General features: G+C 31.6%; 1 protein-coding gene across 4 annotated transcripts in view; it reads right to left on the bottom strand.

The window, feature by feature from the left end:
- Window positions 1-21,397, bottom strand: part of NOVA1 (NOVA alternative splicing regulator 1) — a 165,638-nt gene that overhangs the window by 106,468 nt on the left and 37,773 nt on the right. For 2 of the 4 annotated variants that reach the window (XM_069106014.1, XM_069106015.1), the window contains one exon: window positions 9,495-9,596. The exons of the other annotated variants lie outside the window; for them this stretch is intronic. The gene's annotated coding sequence lies outside the window, so the exon portion shown is untranslated. The remainder of the gene's footprint in view (window positions 1-9,494; window positions 9,597-21,397) is intronic. 4 annotated transcript variants of the gene reach the window in all.

Below are 21,397 nucleotides of genomic sequence, written 5' to 3'. Positions count from 1 at the left end.
TACAATGAATTTGTACTGTATCAATAACAGATATATGCACAAATTTGAGAAATTGTAATATATACATACATATGTTTTGCTTAACTCTATATGCTATACTACTGATACAAATATGCACACAAACATCCCAATTATATAGCAGTAGTAAGAGCTGGTAACCTAGAATATACTATTGTAGTATGGTCATAGAATGCATGTGAAACAGTTTACAAAAGATGTGTTTATCATTTATTATACTAAGAAACTATATAGTTTATTGAAGTTAAATCAAAAGGAAAATGATAATGCCTGATATGCATATGGTTTTACAGACTCATTACAATAACTCTACAGGATACTCATACCACAGCTTGGTAAGCACTAATCTAAATACAAAGCAGAGGAAGATCAGGTATTAAGTTATCAAGGTTCATTAAAACTACTAATTGTTTGAGTTTTGCCTGCCCCCCACCCTGCAAAATAAGAAAGTCTTTAAACAAAAATTTATCTTTTATGCTACAAGTATTTTGGAGGATGAATACTACTTACGTAAAAATGCCATGTCTGTGTTTTACTGAAAAAAAAAATATTATAGGCAACTTCTATCAGTTTAATTGGTAACTTTCTCTCAGTTTAATCCATTTTATGATCGATTAAAAACTTAAACACCTAACAGGGATTAAAGGGATTAAAAAAACCCTCAAAGAACCTAGTTTTTCCTATTTGATACATGCATCATGCAAACAGTTATGCAATTTAGTTCCCCAAGTTCTCTCATGACTACAGAAGTAGAATTTACTTTATGTTTCACTACAGATATGAGAAAAGAGTAAACTACTTAAAGTCAATCCTTTTAAGAGATAACCGTCAATTCATCTTGAAACAGAAGGTTTTGACTAATACTCTGTATATGAAAAGTAATAAATGTTCACCATTCTATAACAAATGCAACAAATTAGGTATCTGAATCATGTGAAAAATGTTGGAATAAATGAAACAGGAAAAAAATTTATTTTTTAATAATAAAAGCTTCTCCTAATTGAGAATTGCTAGGTGATAATTTGAAGACTTTCAATTTTATGCAAACTGCTAATGTAATATTTTTGAACTAGAAACAGAACTGCATTTAAGTTTTACTATGTTATTAATTTAAAAGCTACAGCTCCTGACAGTCAATCAATCTTGGGCTATGCAATCACAATTTACCACTTCATTTAACTTAAAAGGACGTCAGACTATCCATTCTACAAATTCCCTAAAATTCTAAATCCCGATAGATGAAAATCAACTCTAAACATGGAAAATTAGCAATTAAAGTGTATTTTCCTTATTAATTGGAGTGAATATATTAATAGTTACATAGTAATGGAAAGATTACTGAGATTTTTTAATGCAAAATACCTTTTCTCTGAGCCTTGATCAATCTTATTTGGAAAAAAGTATTTCTCTATTCTTCGTAAGATAAAAGTTATTCTCATTTAAAAGAAGCCACTTCTAAAAGAAACAAGTTTTAGATTTGGAAGAAGCTCATTTAATTTCAATTACCTTCCTTTATAAAACTGCTAAAGGTAATTTGACTCTTTAATATCTAGTTTTCATTTATTTGTACCAATTGTTATTTCATGGTTGTAATTATAAACTAATTAAAGTTCACCTTTTTTGTCAAAAACTCTAATAAAATAAAAATATGAAAAGCCTTCTATTGAAGAATGATGAAAATCAGATGCTACATTCTTCTTGATGATTGAGGCATATTTCAGGTGATCAAAAGGACAAATGGAATCATGTTTCTTAGAAATAGCAGCTTGGTTGCCAGGAAACAATTAGGCTTTTTTGTTGTTTTAAATATGCTAAGATGTCTGTGGAATCTGGTAATGTTAAACACTGACAGCTAAAAAGTTGCATCGATATGAACTCAGAAAGAAATATGAATGAACAAAAGCCATGTTTAAAAAAATGAACAGTGGCAGCTAGGTGGCACAGTGAGTAGAGCACCAGCCCTGGAGTCAGGGGAACCTGGGTTCGGATCTCGCCTCAGACAATTCACACACACACACACACACACACACACACACACACACACACACACCTAGCTGTTTGACCTTGGGCAAGTCACTTAACCCCAACTACCCTACCCTCCCCCCTCCAAAAAAAAAATGAACAGAAAATGAAAAGAACTGAGCCAATATGCATTTGGCACTTTCATGGATTTTACAAAAACTAAATTATGTAGAAAGAATAAAATAAGCTTAGAGGTGGGAAAAATCTTTACCTTAAATGTTACTTATAACTTATAGAGGGGATAAAGGCAAATATAAAGACCAAGAACCATTCCTCAGTAAATAAGTGATCAAAGGAGAACAGTTTTTGAAAGACAGAATGCAAAATATTAACATCCACAAAAATATGCTCCTAATCAACACAATTATACAATAATAAAAATGCAAAATAAATACCTCACATTCTGGAAATTGTCAAAGATAAAAAAAATTAAAAATGGAAAGAGCCACTGTCAGAAGGAATATGGGAACACAGGCACACAAATACAGTACTAAACTATGAACTGATTCAAATATTCTGGAAGACAATTTTGAATTATGCAAGAAAAGTGACTAAACTGTGATTTTATCTTCTGACACAGAAATCCTGGCCATACCCTATAGATGTCAAAGATGGAAATAAAGGTTCATTATTTACAAAAATGTTTGTATCAGCAGTATTGGTGATAATAAATAAGTGGAAAAGTGTCTACCCTTCAACGGCAGTATGGTCAAACAAACTATGGTATTGAAACATAATAGAAAATTACTTTGGAGTAAGAAATGACAAATACAAAGAATTCAGAAAACCATGGGAAGGTTTAAATGAATTGATGGAAGAGCAAAAGTAAGCAGAACCATGAAAACAAAATATAAAATGACTAAACAATATACGTGGAAAAAGAACAAAACAAAACTCAGTAGTGAATGCTCATGAGAGCAAGCTTGGCCCTGAGGAAGAGCTGAAGAAATAAACGTGCCACGTTCTCGATTCTTGGCAAAGGCAGAAAAGTAAAGATATGGGACAATGTAGTGGATGTACTGATTAATTTCATTTAATTATTCTCTCTTCCTCATTTTGAAAATTCTGTGTTAGAAAATAGTTTGCTTGGTAGAGAAAGGACTTTAAATGATGTAAAAAAATTTTCAAATAGAGGATGAGAAATTCGGAGAAAAATGGTAAGGTTTATATGAACTAACAAAGAAAAAACAGAAGTGGAGCAACAGTATACAAATGAACAACAATATAAGTGAAAAGATAACTAAATGGAAGTCAAATGCTGAACAACACCAATAATGTTTTTATTCTTTCTCTTTTAAATGAGGAAGATTACTTTATTCTCTATCACATATGGTTACTGCATCAGTGGTTTTGCAGAATTGTTCGTTGCTACGACAGGTTTTGAAAGTAGAATAGTTCCAAAAATGACTTATGTAAGAACAAAAAAAGAATCAATAAGACTTAGGTTTTTTTTTTAAGTTAATAACTCCCACACATTAAAATAAAAATTGATAGTTTAAAAATTCAATTAAAAGCAATCACTGTGGAAAGGATTGGGGAAAAAAATCAAATGCTTTTAAATAACATTAATTTTATGTTAATTATCTTATTTTGATGATTTGACCTTTTCTTAGCTTCCTTACTAAAAGTTAACGGGCAGTGATTTACATACTGGATGTCTTAGTGAAGTTTTAAGCTTTAATAGCTTAAAGACTTTTAGGAATTCTGTATGTTAATCACCACAAAACAAAAAAAAAAAAACCAAAACAAAACCCTAAAGAAACAATCTTTTCCCTCTAATCAGAAAGAACAGTAACAACCATTTAGAATACATTGAAGTTAGTTTCTTGGGTAAATTATCTTCCAGAAGTAGCTAGGTGGTGCAGTGGATAAAGAGCCCAGCCTAGAGTCAGGAAAACCTGAGTTCAAATCTGGCTTCAGACACTTACTTAGCTGTTTGACTCTAGGCAAGTCATTTAATCCAGCTTGCCTCAATTTCCTCATTTTTAAAATGAGTTAGAGAAGGGAATAGCAAACCACTCTCACATCTTTACCAAGATAAACCCAAATGGTGATGGGTCATGGAGAGTTGGACATGATTGAAACGACTGAACAATAACCAAAAAAAATTAGCTTTCTCTGTTAAACCCCTAACTGAAATCATATCAAGAATATAAAAATGCTGATTCAGAGAACTATAAGGTTGCTAAAATACAGAATGTTTTTCTGCATATAATTTAAATATATTAATGTTAAAATTAAGGAAGTTATCTTGGTTATATAGATCATAACTTCTAATGATAAACATCTTGAAAACACTGACAGAGATGATAAAAACATAAATCGTCATAGTCCAGAGGTCTGTGGGAATACAGGCAGACTAATATACTAATGGAAATCTGTGAATTAGTACAATCTTTCTAGAAAACAATACAGAGCAATTAATAGTGCCTGGCACATAGTAGGCACTTAATGCCTTGCTGACTTCACTTGGCTTGGAATTATGCAAATAATATAAATAAATTATGCATAGTCTTTGACCCAGAAATCCTGATACTGGGTTATAAAATGGAAGCCTTTTTAAGAAATGTTCTGTAATATATCAATTCATATTATCATCACCACTAATACCAGTCCTTAATGACTGAAGACAATGTGTGAACTATAATCTGCATATCTAGCAATTATCCTCCCAAAATGACCAATGCAAATTTCAATACTAAGCATAATTCATTCAAAACATTAATATTTGTTAATAAGGTTTCAAAAGAATTGATGCCACTGACCTGCTTAAAATCTGGAAACATAAATTCTGTAAGAACTTATTTTCTATTGCATATTTCTATGCATTGTGAAAGAAAAAACATTAAATATATTTTGATTAGATATTTCTATTCAACCTCTACTACTAATGCCTCATTACAACATAGAGATGACCTAGGTATTTAACAGGCATACCAACACAGCACAAGTTCTGTGATACTATGGTACACCATAGAAATTTGGTGGTTAGCCACAGAGACTCATTGGAGAATTTACTCACTAAGGTTATCATGGATTTTACAAGATCAGTGGAAGTACCAATATTGATATCATCACAGATCTTTTGAAGTAATCAAGTACAATTTTTTTCATGGTAGATTAACAATTTATAAAACAAACTGAATTAGAAAATTGGATATATATGGAAATCTAAAAGTATATTTTATGTTTAAAAAGAACCACAGGGTAAACCATTCTCTAAGTTGTAGATACCCTGTGGAATGGTTGAAAAATATGAGGTACACAAATATTTACCTAAAAATTTTCAGAAATTCTTTCACTGCATTAAGCAAAGTGTGCCAATATAGAGAGTAAAATGTTATGGCATTATAAGAAGTGAATTCCACATTTCAAAAATGATATTTTTAAAGTATACCTACACTTTAAGTATATTTTCATATCCTAACTTCATCCCTCATCTTTAGTTATGAGAAAGCAGGCATTCATAAAAACAATTCATGTCTAGATAATTTAATTTGTCTATCTTTTCTATCTAAATCTTTTCAATTAATTTATGAGCTCCAAATGAGGAAGTGCCAAATCTTATTCAACTTTATGTGACTCCACACCCTGAACACTTTACACATATGAATATTTGCTCAGAAATATTTGAATGAATTCAGATACTGCAATATCTGGAGAACCTATGTTACAATGTAAAGAGAAGTGCTAAAGTCTTAAAACAAAGGTTTTCTTCCAACCTCTGCCTCTGGCTTTGTGGGCTTGGATAACAGTAGTTTCTTCTCCAAGTTTAAAAAGAATTTTTTAAAAATATGCAAGAATTTCTAACTTTCCTACTGGATAAGGTTAAAATATACTATTTGTAATAAATATTTGTAATAAAATAACATATTTTGGATTAATTACTGAGTTTAAAATTCACAAAGATTACTTATTTTTTAAAGTGCTGTTGAAGAAAAATAACCTAAATAAATATGCATGTGTTTAGTGAAATGACAGAAATATGTGCTGTTTTGAATAGTCTCTCAGCATTCTGAAATAGCATTAAAAAAAAAAACCCTCACATATAGACACAATTAACTTGTTCACTTAGAAGTGACCAACTTCCTTCACTTCTTAGTTGTTTGCTTCAATTGAATGGTATAAAGAAAACTACCCAAGTATCATTCAATTTATTCATGTGTCTCTAAAATTAATCTTTAAAAAATAATCACTTTAAAAAGTAGTGTCTTTTAAAAAGTGAAGCTTATATCAACCAATTAATCAATAAATATTTAGTAACTGCCTATTATGCTAGGGACAGTTGTGGGAAAGCTTCAGCCTTGAGGCCACAAGTGGCCCTCTAGGTCCTCAATTGTAGACCTTTGAATTTGGAGGGCCCCTTGAATTTCAGAAGGCCATGTGTGACCCTGAGGTTACAGGTTACCCACCTGTCAACTAGGCATTATGTTAAGCACGGAAGCTACAAATACAATAAATTATACCCTCTTTAATGGCAAGGAACAAGGAACTGAAACAAATTATATTAAGATTCACTACAACTAAAATATACTTTATACAGAAAAAAATCAACTCTAATTGACTAGTAATCTACAAAATTTTGTCAATTTCACATATTCCTCCAGTTACTATAGGGAATGAATATTTGTTTGTAAAGTGTACAATGAAAAATTGGTTGTTTTCAGAGCATTACAGCTAAAAATCAAATTCCAATCCACTGGTCTATTGAAACAAATACAACTTATGTGTAAGTTCTTTTCAAATTCTATGGTATATATACACTTAAAACAGATAAAGGAAAAAAACATAAAGAAAATAAACTGCCATGTTCAGTTTTAAACTTAAATGCTTTATGTTGTCCTAATCATTTTCAATTTAATCCGAGTATCAAAATAATTAAGTGAACAGTATACCATATCACAGCTCTAGATATGCAAAGAGGGACATTCTGAAAGAAAATGGACAATTAAAAAATGGCTGACACTAGAGATTTGAGGGCTTTCCTTAACTAAAATTACCCCTAGACAGATAGAGATAAGATTTTACCTAATTAGCTGTGAAACTTACATCATCTACAGATGGCTTCTTGCTTACCTTTTTATAATACTACAGACCTTCAGAGTAAACACTTTCACAAACCTGAGCTATATATCTTAACTTAAAATTTTTCTTTCCTAAAGTACAATAAATATATAGAATATATAATATGGTCTATCAATTATTATTTCAGTTAAAGAGCTGAAAGGAGAAGAGAAAGGCAAGGTTTAGAAATTCTTACGATTTTTCTCAGTGTCGGGCACTTAAGCCATTAGTGAAAATAAGAAAATGATTCTAGAAAAAAAAAATGAACTCATGTACACTGCATATTTACTAATTTACCATGGTGTCACAAAAGCACTGAAAACCTAGTAAACTGTAATTTTCTTAAAGCAATGGCTTTTAAATGCTGAATATAATATATATTCATTGGATTTGTATATACAAAGGGTACATATGTGTATATGTGAAAGTGTAGATATACATGAAAATGTATATGTCTATATAATATCTATATACAAACATTGCATTGTTGGAGAAATTGATAGAGACTATTCCCAAAACAGTGCAATTTTAAGCTATTAAAGCTTTAAACTGCATTGACTTTTTGGATTCTTGATGTATATGTGTGTATGTACATGTAATACATACAAATACTCATGTCTATAGATATAAACAATTTATTTATATATATATATATATATATATATATATCTACATATATACACAAAATAAGATTCCTGGTATTACCTAAAGCAGAAAATTCTTTAAGAATACAAGATATAGATCAATTGCCAAAAGGCAATGAGGAGTTTCATAACTGGGAGTTCCCTTAATGAAATAACAGGTCCAGTTAAGAGAAAAATGAAACCGATCTAGACAACAGCCCGGATGAAAATTCTTTTTAAATTGTAGGGGTAATTTTCTTTTTTCTAATTTATTTTTGCATTCATATCATGACACTAAATTTGGACTGTAAGCTCATTGAGGGCAGGGACTGTCTTTTTATTAACTGCATCCTAGTGTTTATGCTTAGCACAGTGCTGGGTGCTTAATACATGTTGACTGAATTGGATTGGACACAGTTAAGTATATTACTTGTATTCTTCCTGCACTCAAAAGTTTTTATCTTGCAAAGGACTCAGAAGAAAAATCTTGCTACCAAAGTTAAAGTGATATACAGAAAACATCTCAGCAGGATCAAAGACCCCTTTCATAACTCCAAATAATCATTACTGGGAATATGACAAAGATAATATGCAATGACTACAAACTGTCATCTGCTTTATAAGGATAACATGAGTGTGATGCACTTGTATTCAAAAGAATGTGCATGCTTAATGTGAAGTAGATTTAAATTCATGTGATACATATTTTTGGAGCATAACTGTAAGTGAGGCAGACTTTAATCACTATCTGCATTCACTTAAATACTAGTCATCAAAATACAGATGTTTTCAAGTATCAACTTTAACTTATATATTCTTACATTCAACCATTCTTAAAATATTCAATTATACATAACTAGGTTTTTTTTTCTATACACAGTTACCTTAGCATCTTCTCACAGAGAAATATAGGAACACACATAAAACCTTTAAAATCTGATAAATTATACTAATCACCTAATATACAAAATTACAAAGCAATGGATGGTATAACGATGAACTATAAAGATGGATTTTAACAATCACTAATATATAACTTTTCTATAACATATACATGTAAACAAAGAAACAGATAACATGACAAACCATCACACAAGTCAACATTTTTGTGAACTTGCTTTTACAAAAAAAAGAAAGGAGAAAATTTGGTGGTAGGGGTAAACTAAATACACAATACATAAAACTTTCCCATATTTACTGGGATTTCCCCTTATAGTTTGTTTCATTAAGGTAAAAAAGTACAAGCCCAATGTTAAAAAAAAAAAAAAACAGGTTATATCACAAATTGGCTTTGCTGTATTCATTTGACAAGGACAACCAACGGACTTAAAATATTTTACAATGCAGAAATACTACAAGCAAAACTATTTAGGAATGACCCCACTTAAATATTAGGGTAATCAGTTATTTTAAGAATATGGCTCTAGAAGCTCATAGAACATGGCAGTGGTTATATGAAAATAATTCCAGCACAATGATTTGTTTAAAATGTAAAAAAGTTTTTATTAAAGCAATTTAGGTTCAAGTTTTTAAAATTTTTAGTGTATATTTCCTATGTATTCATGGGATGAATTCATCCAAATGTGTTAGTCCAAAGGCTATCAAGCACAGATTATGTTACTTTTTAGCAAAATTTGGTGCCAGAGTTATGAGCATTAAATTTAAGATAGTCATCAAAGTTAGTTTTTGAAGGAAAGCTCCCAATTATATTATATAGCCCTCTCACATTGGGTTTTCCAGTCTAGGATGGGTACACAAGAAACTTACAGTCTATGTAGCACTCCTAGTCAGTTTCATTCTGCAGATGGCACAGTGGAGAAATACCTTCTGTACAGGACCATGTACAATTTCTTCTGCAGCTGTCAGCACCTAGGGGAAAGTGCGCTGTTAAACAGTTGCTGCGTTCCACCTCAGAAGTGGCTGCAATTCGGTGGTGGGTGAAGTGATTCCTGTACATATATACAGGGATGAAAAGTACTATATAAATGAATTATTAAAGAACAAGAATACCTGTCTAAAAATTGTGACCACCATAAAACAGAAAACAACATAAAGTCACAAGTATCCCGCATATATGGGCTAACTATATTGTGCTAAATTTCTGAATGTCAAGAATGATTGAAGGGAAAAACAAAACGATTGGAAACATAGTTACTATACTCCACAGTATGATAAGATATTGTAATATCAAAAGACAAAAGTTTAAAGTGCAAAATCAAATATGTATAGCAACATGCAATGTATTTCCTATAATCTACAAAATCTATAAATAAGAATATTGACTATATTTTGTAAATTTGAAGTTTTCTAAAATAACAATCTAAGATAAGTTACGGAAATTAGTAAGTATCACATTTAGAAAATATATGTTGTGAGGTTATCTTCACAGTATCATGGGCTCCTGAGATCTCGAGCTGGAAGGGACCTTAGATTAGACCTAGGAAACTGCTCCCAGCCCCCCAAACTGTCTTAATCAAAGGTCATTCAGCTAATAAATGGCAAAGACAGATTTCAAATTCAGGTCCTGTAACTGAAACGCAAGCCTCTTTTCCACAACACTGCATTAATACCATTAAAAGACAAGGTAAGTAAAATCATGCAGATCAAAGAACAAATAACAAGTAACATACCAATTTTAAAATGTCTCTATGAAATTCTTAAAGCATTCTAGTAATGAATCTATTATTTTACCCAATTTACAAAGTGAAATAAAACATGGCAAAGGTAAAAACATATACCTTCATTATTAATATCAAGTCCTCTTAGTATCATTTATATGTTATTTAATTTATTACGAAAAACTGTCAATATAGCTTCACTTAAATTAAATAAATGAACATACCACCTTCCCTACATTTCTTCTCTGCGATGAGTAAGAGGAAAAAGTGTCAAATATAAATATGATATGGATCACAGGAATGGAAAATGCTATCTATTCCATTTTTCTACCTCTAGACACAACTATATCTATCCTCATTCTAAAGAGGTATTTTTGATTGGTTTACTTAATTTGGATAATTACCAGGACTACCCTTTTTAATCATGTTGTAATAAAACTAAATCCATATGTTAAACTTTTTCCCATACATCTAATATAATTTTTATCACCTTGGAAATTATTTATCTCTATGAAGATTAAGGTAGATGATAACAAATTTCTTTAAAAATAAAATTTTAATTTGCTAAATATTGTTAAAAGATGACTAATAAAAGTATGACTAAATAAGCAGAATTACCATCATCCTCTACCATGTAAATACAGAATACCTACCTTCAAAGGTTACCAGCTCTTTAGTTGTAAGACATTCCATCTTTACTTAAGACTTCCTGCGTAATTCAAATTACAAAATACTGCTAATTTACCAATGTCCCCTGGGAAAAGTTTAATCAGGCCCTACTAACTATACATATGTACAGTGACACAAGTACCAATCATGACCACAATACTGCAATTGGAAAATCCTAGTGTAAATATATTGATTGTCAGAGTCCATAGTTCAGAACTAGGTACATTGATATCTATTTGAACAGTCACTTTCCTGGAACAGAGCAAGGTGGTAAAAAAAATTATTTTCTGATTTCACATTAATTATCATATTAGTTATTTCATATTAGTTATGTAAACATGCACTATAAAAGCAAGTACGAAATATCTCCTTTCTGTACCTTCTTTTGATAGAATATTAGGGTGTTATAAAAAGTATAAACATGAAAGGAAATATGGAAAGACCCATATTAAGTGGTACAAAGTGAGATCAATGTTATGATACCTGTATATGCTTGGCACATAGTAGGCAATTAATAAATATTAAGTGATTGATTGGTATGTACATTCACCATAACTATATATATATATATATAAACCACTTTTTTTTCAAAGCACTTCAAATGGACCAGAATATAAAAATTTTTCCTTCAGTTATTTAATTTTGTTCTGCTTTGTTGAATGCTAGTTTTTCTATATGATTTTACTACCTATTTAATATGTTTATTATAGTGTTTTTATTGATGGTTATTAAGACTGATTAGCACTGTGCCAGGTATTCTAAGAGATATAAAAAAAATTAATACAGTCCTTGTCCTCAAGGACTTTAGCCCACATGAAATAAGAATTATATATACACTTTTATATGTATACTTTTAAATGATTGGAATAGCAAGAAAAAAGCTTCATGGAATTGGTGGAACTTGGCTTTCTCTGTGAATGATGAGCAATATTTATATAGGCAGGGAGGAAAAAAGGCATTTCAGGCAATAGGAACAATGTGCACAAAAATTAAGTGAACAAAGGCATTATTTATGGACTTGAGAGATAACCAGTATTGGTACAGTGGAAGATACATGTTAATAAGAAGTAATAAGGGAGATTAAATAGGTAAGATGGGGACAGGTTAGGTTGGACCTTAAAAACCAAGGAAGGATATGAGACTTTAAGTACTAAAAAAAACTACATACACAGTATACAATAGAGTAAGGGAAGGATGTGATTAAGGAAATGTTAAAGGAAGATTAATCAGAGAGTGATATTAAAGATATATTTGGGAAAATGGGGAGAGAGGAGACTAGATTCAGGGAGGGCAGGTAAAATAATGCATATACATGGGGAAGTGAGTACCTAGATTGGTCAAATGAGAGGAAGAGATATGTACCCAAGAGATATTCTGAACTGAAATGGAAATAATTGATAGGACTTGATGATCACCAGGATAAAGACAAAAATAAAATAACTAAAACTTCACATTGTAGGCAGCTATAGTTTTATAATTTTTTTCTCCTCATGTGTCTGTTGTAAGATCATTGAGCTGTGTGCATTAGTTTCAGTGATAATGAAGCTGGAAGCCTGATTGCAAAAAGTTAAGAGAGTCAAAGTAAAGGAAATGGAAGCCTGATTATAGATGGCCTTCTTAAGAGCTTAGCCACCAAAGGGAGGAAAGATATAGGATGACAGTTATTGGGAATGAGTGGATCAAGGGAGGGTAATTTTGAGGAGGGGGGAGACTTGCATGTTTATAAGTAGCATGGAAGCAGCCAGTAGATAGGGATAGTTTTAAAAATCTTAGGAAAATAAGGATGATAATGGAGTCGAGATTTTGGAATAGATGGGATGGAATGGGATCACTTGTGCATGCAGAAGGGATAATTTTGACAAAAAGGGTCACCATTTCATATGAGATGGATGTGAAGGAGAAGAGAGTGGTAAAAGGCACATAAATGATATGAGATGAGTAGATAAGAAGGAGTTAATATCCTTATTGAGAAAGATAATTGAAAAGAGGATGATTACTCAAAGTATTTTGAGGGAAACAAGTACTACATATACGTTATTCTGTGGCCCAGAACCTGAAGTGATGGGTTCACAAAGTTGGGGCTTAATTTGTCAGCACTAATCATTTTAATATTGTCTCATGGTCTCCTTTAGGAATTTCTGTAGGAACATAATAATTGGATTTATGTCTTTTCTAAGGGCTTGTAGCTCTCATGTAGCACTAAGGCTACCAACATATTAAATACAGACTTCTTTTACTTAAATAAACAAAAATTCAATTCAACAGGCATTTATTTACAAGGTACATTCTACATGCCAAGGAATGGGAATACAATGAACAAATAGTCTATATGCTCAGGAGGCAAAACCCACAAAAGAGTCTTACCCAAACCCATGAATAAAATCAATACAACTCATTTTCCCTCCCTACAAGGATTCTGCTTTCTCTAGAGACAAAAAGAAATTTCTAGACTTCTATATTATCTTTGTTTAGGCTCTGATTCATACAGAAAGGGCTCAGAGATTCTGAAAAGATTAAAAATTCACATGACTGTATTCCTGACTTTTTATTGCTCTGTTTCTTCCTTTAATGTCAGATATTCCTAGGAACATGGTTGCTAGTAGAGATAGGTAATCAGACTGCCCCTCCTGGGAAATAAATCACTGTCTGTGTGTAGCCCCTCTCTGTTTCTATATCCGAATTTGACTTATTTTTAAAAGGCCTAGTCCAGGAAGGTAAATCAAAAGTAACTAAAACAAAAGGTCTCATTAGCAGGGTAAGAAGGACTCAGTTCAAGGGGAGCTGATATTTTATCCAAGGAATCCATTTTTCATAGCAAAGGCAAAGGATCACCATCACCATGACCATCATCATTTATATGCATCATGTGCCAGGAACTATACATACATACCTAGCAGTGAGGCTCTAATGTTCCTTGACTCAGCACTCCATTTCTTGCTATCTGTCTAAATACCCTTCAACCTCACATCATCCACTGAATCCTAAACTTCTTTGAAGGATCAGCTTAGTTGTCATCTCCTACTTGAGGCCTTCCCCCAATTCCCTCAATTGTGAGTACTCTTTATCTCCATTACTTTGTATTTCTAGCCATGTGCAGTTTAAAAATCCAACCATGTTACAGATCCAAGCAGTAGAATGTAAGCTCCTCGAGGCCATAAAAAATTTAATTTTTGTTTTTAATTTCTAGTGCTTTATATAATATATTATGCATAGTAAGTACTTAATAATAATAATAATAAGCACAAAGCATGTGCTAATAATATGCATAGTACTTGCTGAATTCAATTGGCATTCGATAAAGGACTATTTATTTCCCTAAAATTTTTATTTTCCTAGGCATAAAATATATAGAAATTAGGAGAGCTGAAATAGCAGTCATCATATCTGCTCTTCTACAAGTGCTCTTCTTTCCAGGGAAAGAAAACTGGCATATCTTCTAAACCAAGCATTTCAATAATAAAGAATGCTTGTTCCTGCCATTGAACCAAAGAACAGCATACATGGTCATACATAGCTTTGTTCTTCCTGGCTATTATTTTTTGAGGGAGATGCAAGTTTGAGAGGATGACTTTACAGGAGGGAGTAATAAGGAATATATATGTTGATACCACTGCTTTTGAGTTCTCCTTTAGTTCTGAACTTCCTCTGAATGTCCAATGGCATTTCAAAGGGTAAATGAAATATATTCTCCAAACCTTTCTTTTTCTTTACCAACACCAGCTGACATGGGAAAGTAATTTCCTGTTTCACTGTGCTGACAGTATATCTCCCAGATCCAGAAATTATGTCCTCAGCAGGAAGGCAACGAGGAAGTGGAAGGATAGCAAAACTGTGCTAAATTGGGATGATCTTTTTTTGTAATGGAAAGGAAAAATCTTAGTCTATGAGGGACTGAATATGATAGGTTTATTCAAAATTCAAATGAGTGACCATAAAATTTTTCTGATATGAATTATCTCTTTGTAATTTTAAATAATACTGATAAATAACGGAATTCCAGCTGTTTGAGGAAGTTATAAATAAGAGAGGAAAAGTAAACTTGATTTAAGTCAATTAAATATATGTTTCTTGTTAATCTTTTTTCATGTTTTGAAATTTCATGCTAAGATTCCATCAGTAAATGTCAATTCTTTCCCAAATGAATTACTTACATTGGTGGTTGTTACTGATAATTAGAATGTTCCACTTCTACCACAAAACCATTTTTCTTACTCAGGACAATTGTTAATTTTTGAAATAATAACCGGAAAGGACCCTCAAAATCAATTATATTAAAATACAGGGGTTCTTTTATTTTACATTTTTCCAAAGACACATCATTTTAAACACCTTTGAAAGTTGGAAAAATGAAAAATAATGTAATTACATTGCCTACTTTACAAAGAGAAAACAAGAGATTCATATAATTCACCATAAATTCTAGTAATGTCTCCAAATCAACATGGAATGAATTGATTTACATAGGTAAAATTTTTAGATCATTAAAGTTTTTACCTTCCCTCAACCTATTTCTGTCATATTTAACACATTTCCCTAAAATGTACTAAACTATGCTTACTTCTTAAATACAGTTTAGAAAACAAACAAATGGGTTAGTATATGTCTAATTGATTTCCTTATGGCTCCACTCACCATTTCTGTAACTTTCCACTCCAAAAAGCCACCCTTTAGAACAAAAGTTCCTTAAGGTAAGATCTAGCTTTGTTTTTGTTTTTATAGTCCCAGGTAGCATAATGTTTAACACATAATATGTACTTAATAAATAATTTTTCATTAATCCATTTGTGGTTTTTGTGCATGTGTAAGGATAGGGGATAGAGACTAGACTTATTTTACTGATATAGGAAATATCCAAATGAGGAAATTCCCTCTACCAATGCACCTTCTTAATAACTTCAGGATCTTAGAGAGTTGTGAGAGAAGTTTTATGACTTCCCTAGGATCAGATACCTAGCATATGTCAGATGTTAGACCTGAACGTAGTTTTTTTTTTTCCTGATGTTAAGTTCTGCTGTTCTATCCATTATACCAAGCTGCCATGTATGCATGGATATATGTATACCATATCCAAATGAAATAATAAATTGTCAGAGAAGAACTTTAATTTTTTTTTTCTTTTTGTAGGGCAATTGGGGTAAAGTAACTTGCCCAAGGTCACAGGCTAGATTTTGAGTGTGTGTGTGTGTGTGTGTGTGTGTGTTAAGTGTCTGAGACTGCATCCAAACTCATATCCTCCTGACTCCAGGGCCAGCCTCTACTCACTGCACCAACTAGCTGGCCCCAAGAACAACCTTTAAATATGTTAAAACTCTAGGCAAAGACAATGATTAATATTTTGCTGTGAATAACCTTTCTCATTGAAAGTTGCCTTTTCTATGTTAATTTTTTTAAAATAACTAATCAATATTTATTAAGGGCTTACTATGTTCCAGGTACTGTGCTGAAGCACTAGAGATGCATATAATCACATTTATAAATTCAAAAGGATTGTCATTCCACAAGATTAGGGAAAGTACAATTTGGGCCAGTCAAAAATTCTAGATAATAGAGCTAGCATAGAAATACTATTTTATCAATCTTCAAATAATTAAAGTATGATAATTAATAAAAGAAATTGGCACTAAAATATGGGTGAAATACATACATATGAAAATTTATGTTGCACTCCAGAATTTAAAAATTCATATGGGTAACTTCTTATTGATATAAAATACTAATGTAACTATATCAAAGTTAATATAAAGTGTGGGTTAATAAAGTATCAACTAACTCAATTTTCTACATGTAGAATTAGGTCATATGTGTTTTCCCAAAACATAATCACCTTATATAATATGAGATTAATTGTATGTTTTTTTAAACAAAGATATCATTGACCTAAATATTACTCCACCAAATACTTGCTGCATAATTTACATTATTTCTCCGCTCCATTTCTAAAAATGTACCCACTGCTTTAGCCTGTGGTAATTTATTAACTATACATAACAGAATTAACATATGATAGTCACATAAAATAAGGTCTAGAAAGGTTCACTATATGAAATGCCACATTTATTTGTAGACATTCTTTTTGCCTATATTTAAAAACTGTAAACTTCTGAAAAAAATCAAATATTTATTCCCACATAATTCCAACATCACCAACAATAAACAAGGTGCCTAATCTGACAAAGAGGAAAAGTTACTATAAATTAAAGGTATAATTACTGCTTTGCCTTTCATTGATTCAGGCAAGGAAAAGAGTCAGCATTCATTCTTTTCATTCTAGACCAGGTTTTCCATGCCCAATATATCCTTTTGCCCAATCAATGTACCTCAATTCATTTGTAATGCCACAGGAAGATGTGAGCAGTGTGGAACAGCTCTCTAGTCTTTCTTGTTCTGAAACCAGTGGCCCTTAAGTTGTATATGCACACAAATTACCTGAATTCATATTCATATCCTTGTTTAAGACTATCTTTGACCCTAACATTACTTTCAAAGAATGAGGCAGTGCTGAAGACAAGAAATGTTATATGTTTGAACTCCAAATAACAGTAAATGAGAGTGAAAATAAGAAACAGTTATGGAAACCACTAAAGGTAGTCTAAAGGTGTATTAAGACCCTGGCTGTTACACAATACACGGATACTACTGCTATTTATGATTTCAGAGTAAAATTACTGAGGTTAAAGGGGAGCAAGAACATTATTACAATAAGGAAAGAAACAGGGACCTAAATAATAGGGACCTATGATTTCACTGGTATAGGGAACTCCTGAATGAAGAAACCCCTTAGATTAATGCAGGTCAGCACCTTCTTTGCAAGTTATAATATTAGAGAGTTACTCAATGCACTGAGAAGTAGTTACTGCCCAGGATAATGAAATCACTCTGTTAGAGGTGGGACTTCAGTTTAGGTCTTCTTAGTTCAAAGTCTCCTGATTCCAATAATTACTCGTGATACAGTTAATATTGTGGTAATTGTTTCATTTGATGAAATTTAATCTATAGTTACAGTACAGCAAAGCTTCAGGACTTACTGCTTTCTAACCACCTCTCTGGACCAAAGGTGCTCAATCTTCAAATCTGAATGAAGTTTTAAATGTAAATCTCATCTTAAAACCACTTCAAAAAAGACTAGAAAACTAGTAATGTCCAGACAAATCTGGGATGCTTGGCCAAATATCCTTGCTTCTAGAAATTTGTATGTCGCCATTTGGAGGAATTCTTATTTATATGAGAATGATATATATGTATGAAAAAAATCACATTTGAGATAGTTTATATTAACTTTGCAAATGACCTTAGTGAGAAAATGCTAAGTTAAAATTCTTTTAAAATCACTATGTTGATATACCTCCTTTTATGCTAAATAATCTGATCCTACTGTTAAAAGTAATTAAGTATGCCAAATTTATAATGAACTTTTAAAAAAATGAGTTTCTCCTATCTATATTATGCTCTGAAATTCAATAGTAGTATTATCTTTAATCTATTTATATATTTTAGACATTGCAGTTCTGCAGGTAAACTTGCAATTACACTGTTTCAGTACCTATTCAAAGTAGTGTGGATTATTTTTTGGACATTGAAGCAACAAGAGACTTTCACTCATCATGAATTTCCTAGCTTTCTATTACTTCTTAAGCCTGAAAACTATTATGCTAGGTTGGAAAATACCTAATATTTTATGAATATACAATTTTTCAATCCCCCTTCTCCACATCCTATTAATTGCTATCTCTTTTAACTAAACACTACTAGATAATAACCTTCCATCATGTAGGCTTCATACAGCTACCAAAATTAAATTTCTAAAGCAAAGTTCTGAGATTGTTACTCTCCTGCATAAGAAGCTTCAATGATTTCCTACTGCTTCTAAAATAAAATTTAAACTCCTTTGTTTTATATTTATAGCTCTTTATATTCTGGCTTCACAACATCTTTCCAGGGAAATTACATTTTACCTTAACACTGTATATTTCAGTGCAATACACCATTAGTAGTAGCTCAAACTCTGTGGACAAGATAGGTTTACTTTTGTCTCTGTATCTCTAGTACATGGTAGTGCTTAGCACATAGCAGGCAGTTAATAAATACTTATTGATTATCTATTAAGACAAAAAATAAGGGTTGAGTTCCAGGAAGCATATTAGCACTTACCTGAATCACTCACTGGGCATTAATTACATATTGCCTCACATTAACTCCCTTATAAATGTCCATATATCTTATTTTCCCAACCAGATAAGCTCCTTGACATCAAAGACCATTTCTTCTTTTTCTTTGTATCCTCCCATAGTGCCTATTCTTTAAAGCACAGAAGTTCAATATATGAAGTGATAAATAATCTTACTCAACACATTTGGCCCCAAAGATCATATATGGGAATGCACCTCCTTTCCTTCTTTAAAAGAGAGGGGAACTAAGAGTGTGGGACATTGCATATAAGGTCAACAATATAAGACTTGGCTGATGCATAGTTTAGTTTTTCTGAAATGTTTTTGTTTTCACTTTTTTATTCTTTGTTATAAGTAATGGCTTTCAGGAAAAGGGAGAAGGAATATGTTGGAAAATAAAACCAAAACATATCAATTAAAAATTTAAATTAAAAAATCTCAGTAAAAACTTGGATTTTATGAGAAACAAGTCTGAGTTACTATTTTTAAACAATGAACTGTAATTTAATATATTTAATATTAGCAGAGTAGGCTACACAAAATGCTTCCAAGTATAAAGGACCTGCCTTAATGAAAAACTAAAGATGACTTTAAATAGCATACCAATTATTTGAATGCCATCTGCACATCTCTAGGGTACTTAAAATTATGTCTCCTTAAAGACTTTTTTGAAATCTTGTTTATACTATTAATTCTATTAACAAATTATTTTTTCATAGATGGTACAAAGATGTGTCAGCAGATTGTAAAAACTGCTTTAAGCTAAAACAATAGGGTCTAAATTTAAAATGTCCTCTTATGTTTGATCATGACTGATGCATCCTATATATTATTCATTGTTATAAAGCTCAGGATTGCATTGCCACCAGATTCATTAGCTGAACAGAATGAATCACTCCCAGATTCTTCTACCACTGGTTGCCCCTTAAGTAGCATATTGATTTCAATGTGCTCATCTTTACTTTGAAGATCATTCACTGAAAAAAACCAGGCCAACTTGGGTACTGCCAAACTATACAAAAAGCCAGTGATGGCATAGTGTTCAAAAAGAAAGCCTCCAAAGAACTAAAATATACCTATTCACTCACTCTCCCAGTGAATGATGATCAAGCACCCAACATCTACAAAATGTATTGTAAGGAACTCGGATAGATATGGTTTCTTAATAAGACATGGCTTTTAGCCTCAAATAATTTATAATCCAATGGAAACTTAAATAATGTAAAAAAAAATTGTGATACCAACAAAAGCATGATGACAAGCACATAACAGGGGACAAAAATTCTGTTTTTTCTCAATAAATTAATTTTAAAGATGATTGTTTTAGTGCATTACTAAAAGACTAGGTTTTTAGCCGGTTTTTAATGAATTCCTACACAGTATTGTGGGTACAAAGTTACTTTTCCTTTTTGAACACCAATATAACAAAGTATATTAATGAGGCTAAAACAAAGAGCACAGAACAAAATGAACACAGCCATTTCTTTCTGCTTTCTCTTGTAATAATAATTATTAGTCTATCTCTACCATCTAAAACACCTTTTGTTTTCCTCCTCCAGATTGGTATTGCTTTATGTTGAATTCGATATACTATTTGTGCAGAAACTCCTCTTCCCTATTCCTCTTAACATAATATAAATTATCTAAGGTCAGGAAAACTCTCCTCTGTGTATGGTGTATGATACTTTACACAACATCTAGCACTATGTGGTTCTTAAAATCAGTAATAATAATTTGTTTCTTTCTATTCAGTTGCCACATATAAACTCATTTTTTTGTGTGGTTCATTTAGAGAAATGAGCCAAACTTAACAGTAAAGACTGTAATGACAAGAGAGATAAACATTATGACTTAAAAAAAAAGGAGACAAAGATCCGGGATTTCATACAATCTCTTCTCCTGTTTATAGGATTGTGAAGCAATAAGCCTCATTTATTGTTTCTCCATCTAAAATATTGCTTCTGCCTATGGCAAGCTTTCTAGCTATTTCCAAACTACCAATGTGCTTAAAGACAAGCCTAGAAGCCTTAACAAATAGCTTAAAGTGAACAGAATATAAATTTCTGAGAATGAGTTACACCTACTTTCATCACTCTTATAATTTTTTATTTTGGCATTGTGCCCTTTCTAGACTATTTTTTTCTATTTCAATTTGAAACCTAGAATTAGATAGAATATAATACTAGATAAATGCAGAACTAGATGTATAATTTTTCTA

The sequence above is a fragment of the Petaurus breviceps genome, unplaced genomic scaffold (genome assembly GCF_028583685.1).
Source record: "Petaurus breviceps papuanus isolate PSGF00001 unplaced genomic scaffold, PetGlider_PUasm1.0 77, whole genome shotgun sequence".
Lineage (NCBI taxonomy): Eukaryota > Metazoa > Chordata > Mammalia > Diprotodontia > Petauridae > Petaurus > Petaurus breviceps.
The sequence above is the reverse complement of the archived record's forward strand: the minus strand, read 5'-3'. Positions and strand labels throughout refer to the sequence as shown.